This window comes from Gouania willdenowi, chromosome 20 (assembly GCF_900634775.1).
Source record: "Gouania willdenowi chromosome 20, fGouWil2.1, whole genome shotgun sequence".
In the NCBI taxonomy this organism is placed as follows: domain Eukaryota; kingdom Metazoa; phylum Chordata; class Actinopteri; order Blenniiformes; family Gobiesocidae; genus Gouania; species Gouania willdenowi.
The window spans coordinates 11204622-11207721 of record NC_041063.1 but is presented as its reverse complement, the minus strand read 5'-3'; positions in this window follow the sequence as shown (position 1 = coordinate 11207721).

Genomic DNA, 3100 nt, shown 5'->3' with positions numbered 1-3100 from the left:
ATCCTACTTTGGCCAATCAAAGTCATCAGTTAGTGCAACAGCTGCTCTACCTCCACTCTACAGGATGTGAGTGGGAAGAGAACTTCATCATTAGTGAAGCTCTGTAGGTCTGGTGCAAGACTTTATGTCGATGAAGGCTTTTCCGATGTCCATGTGTGTGTCATAAGTTTGTGGGTTTGTGTAAATGTCTGAATGTTTATGCTTCCATCCATCCACTCTTTTCATTATATCCATGTCTTCTTCTTCTTTCTTCTTCTTTCTTGGTTATTGATGTGCTGCAACCAACTTGAATAAGTGCATATCACCACCTTCTGTACATGTTTTATTTCATTACTTACTTATTTTCTTCTTCATGCACATAATTCACTTGAAGCGGAATTAAGTGTTTACAAGATCGAGGAATTACTCAATTTGGAAATAAAATTGTAATAAACCAGCCACCTAATTCAGGCATTCGAAATTAAGTGTTTACAAGGCCAGTTTAAAGAGGATTTAACTTTACCTATAGGGGAATTAAAGCTCTCATGTAGCCAATGTGTAGGTGTATTATCACAAAACGATATGAATAATAATGTTTTCTGGTGTATGCTTTGTATTTGATTTTTTAAAGGCTGTCGAAGAACGTTTCCCTTCTATCTCATACCCTACCCAGCATGTTTTAGATGTCTCTCTGCTCCGACACACCTGACTGCAGAGTGGGTTTCTTCATCAGGGCTTCAGCAGAGCTGTTGATGCCACAGTCATTGGAGAAGTGTGTGAAAGCCAGGAAACAGGGAAAATATGCCAGCCCTTCCTCGAAACTGGCTGGATAGGGGTTCATGGGTACTCTCACTATCCTGAGAAAAATGTCAGTAAATGAAGCGTATGAAGGCTTCAAAGTTATATTCAACTCCTGTCGTCTTTGGTACTGTATCATTCTTTAAGGGTTTTTAACTTATTAATAGTCACTTTCCCCCCAAAGATCAGCAAGAAACTATATTGTTACCTTTTTTGAACTAAGCTGAGAGTTGTAAACTTTAATAAAGAGATAATGTATCACTGCTGCTTGAAGGCGAAGACTCACCTTTGCACCGCCAAGTACAGATCTGCTGCTGTCAAAACGGTGTTAAGATGTCAAACACATAGCTCTGGTGTGTGTTTTTGCAACGGGTGCAGACTGATTAAACACACCTCTTCCTTTGATCAGCTAAAGAACAGAAAGAAGAAAAAAAACAATAGGTGTCCGGAGTGGGAGGTCATTATCAGGCCCATTAGAGCTGATCACTCTCCTCCAGCCCTGTAAGTCGAGTCCATTGTTATCTAGATAGGCATGGAGCAGCATTGTGGATCAGCGCACACATCCTGAAAGCAGGCTGAGCTCCCGAAGGACACAGTTAAAAAAAGCATCAATATTTCATCAAACTACTCTTTCTTTTTGGTCCAGATCAAAGCCTTGACTCCCACAGTCCTACAGGTAGAGATGGCTCTTTTGTTTTTGCTCCTCAGGTTGAGCAGCAGTCAAGACTCGCTTTTGGAAACCTTGCAACGCTCAGCCCATCCATCTCAGCTCATAGCTGTGTTTTCAGAAGAGGAGGTAAAAGGAAAGGTAGAGGGTGAAAAGATGTCCCACAGATGTCCAGAGATTGGACGTTAAAGCATTGTTTAAAGAAGAAAAAGAAAAATATAGCAGTTTCTGACTAATGAGGTGATCAAACGAAAAGTTATTGGGTTTTTTTTGTTCTGAAAGGCTTTTTGTGTACTTTTTAGTTTTTGATTAAAATTCTGCTCTCTACCATCTCAAACTCTCTCCCATCCCAAGCTTAACATTTTGGTTGTATTATAAAATAACTTTTGTATGTTGCCCTAGTTTGTTATTCTGTGTTATTTCAGGCTCAAAGCACCACTTTATGAATCTAGAAAGTTTTATCAGTTGTTTCATTTAAAAAAGAGAAGAATTTGCAGCTTTTTGGGTGCACTTTAGTTAAAAATGAATTATTTGCAGCCGCTAAATGCAGCGATCAAAAGAACCGATTACATGAAGAAAGCCTAAAGAGGACACAAACACAACAAAAAAACTTTAGACAGCAGGCAGAGCGGTCAAATACTAAGTTGATATTTAGGAAAACTCAAAATCCACGAAAATGCAGTCCAACTAAGCAAACAAAAAAAGCCCAGAAAAGGACAAACTTAAAAATTTAATAGTGTACAAATGAAGACTGTAAAAACTAGAAAGGAAGGCTAAACAGAACCTAAGGGACTGGGACACAGACTGATTGACACAAAAGCATCAGCACTCACTTGGTTTAACCACTCCTTAAGTAGTGGAGGGGGCAATCAGGGAATTAGGCAAACCTGTGTTTGGACGCTCGCTTTTTCAGTCATAACTACACTGACCAGACTGAGGGTGATGAAACCAACAGGAACCTCGTCCTGCAGACAGAAACAAGGAAAACAGAACAAAACTATTTGGTAATAAAATAAACTTAAAGCAGCATGGGGACGATCTAGATTTTTTTTTTTTTAGTTACCTGTACTTCATTCAAAAGTTGTTCATGTTTCCATGGATTGACAGCTGTTGCATACAATGGTAGATGTTGATATTATGACCTTCCACGGAATCACCCTAATACAGCGGAAATGGAAATGTCTCACTGTAGGACGTCGTATATTGGGAACGCGACAAACAAACCACAAGTAAATCAATGGCGTCAAGTAAATCAATGTCTTCCCTGTCTGGAGAAGAAACACAAGAAATCACAGGAAGAATTTAGTTAAGATACTTCTTAAATATCAGAAATATACCTTCGAACATCGCAGTGGGATTCTCAATCTCACAATGCAATGCACAAAACTTTCCAAAGTTCAAATCACGAGACCAATCACCAACAAACTCATCGTTTGTACCAGAGTCAAAAACTATTACATTTCAACCTTCAACATTTGGTTATCAATAAATTATCCTGCCTCTCTGAAAAATGTATAAAATGTATTGATCTGTGAGGCTATGCCTTTATATGTGTTATGAAAAAAATGTTATGGATCGTCTTCAGCAGCTTTAAGACACAATCCAAACATGAAGAGAAAGGTAGCGGAAAGCAGAACTTTATACAAACTGGAAAAT